Genomic DNA, 939 nt, shown 5'->3' on the forward strand with positions numbered 1-939 from the left:
TAAAGACAGTCTCAAACAAACAAAAACTGATGGAATTTGTAGCCAGTAGACCTACTTTGAAAGAAATGTTAAAAGAAGCTCTTCAGAGAAAAGAGAAATTATTTAGGCCAGAAACTCGGATCCACAAAAAAAAAAAAAAAAAAAAAAAAAAGCATCAGAGAATGAATAAGTGAAGGTAAAATAAAATAAAAACTTTTAATTTTCTTACTTTTTCCCAAAACCAAACAAATATTTATTATTGAACCAACTAACCAACTTATGGGTGCAGAAACAAAGTGACAGAAAAATCACATCCAATAAAACATGTGTATTGTTCAAGTAGTAATGATGTTTACAGAGTGATATGGTACGAGCAAGTAACCTTCATGCAGCATAAATATGCGTTCCATCTCACGTGTGACTCCTTCGAGACCCAGGTTCTTGGTTCTTCTCCAATGTCTCTTCTTGGATTTGTACTTGATTTTATTACCAGCTTTCATCCAAACCCACTGGGGAATGGGAAAATTCGGCTTTCATTTTTTGGCCAGGAATTGCTTGATCCTGAAAGTCTTGTGAGAAAACATGGCAAGGAGCAGTCAGCCACACACATCACCATGGCAGAGAAAAGGAGAGCTTATTTCTTCTTATTCTTAATTGATCTAAAAACTTACAGTCTGTTTGATAAGTAGTAGCAACAATGTATTTAATTATATATACTGTGTATATAAATAATCTTATGTATAAATGAAATGAAATTAATGACAGCAATGATACAGGGAACAAGAGAGGTAAATTAGTAATATTTTGTTATTATGAAGTGCTTGCACTACCAATGCAATGGTAGAGTGTTATTAAAAGGGACTTGGATTAGTTGTAAACATATATTGCAATCACTAAAAGAAAAGCAAGAAAAAAAAGAAATACAATTGATATGCTAAGGAGGGAAAATGAAATCATACA

General features: G+C 32.5%; 1 pseudogene; it reads right to left on the minus strand.

The window, feature by feature from the left end:
- Positions 1–314: 314 nt before the first annotated feature.
- Positions 315–563, minus strand: LOC131508536 (large ribosomal subunit protein eL39-like; annotated as a pseudogene).
- Positions 564–939: the final 376 nt, after the last annotated feature.

Source organism: Neofelis nebulosa, chromosome 4, assembly GCF_028018385.1.
Source record: "Neofelis nebulosa isolate mNeoNeb1 chromosome 4, mNeoNeb1.pri, whole genome shotgun sequence".
Classification (NCBI taxonomy): Eukaryota; Metazoa; Chordata; class Mammalia; order Carnivora; family Felidae; genus Neofelis; species Neofelis nebulosa.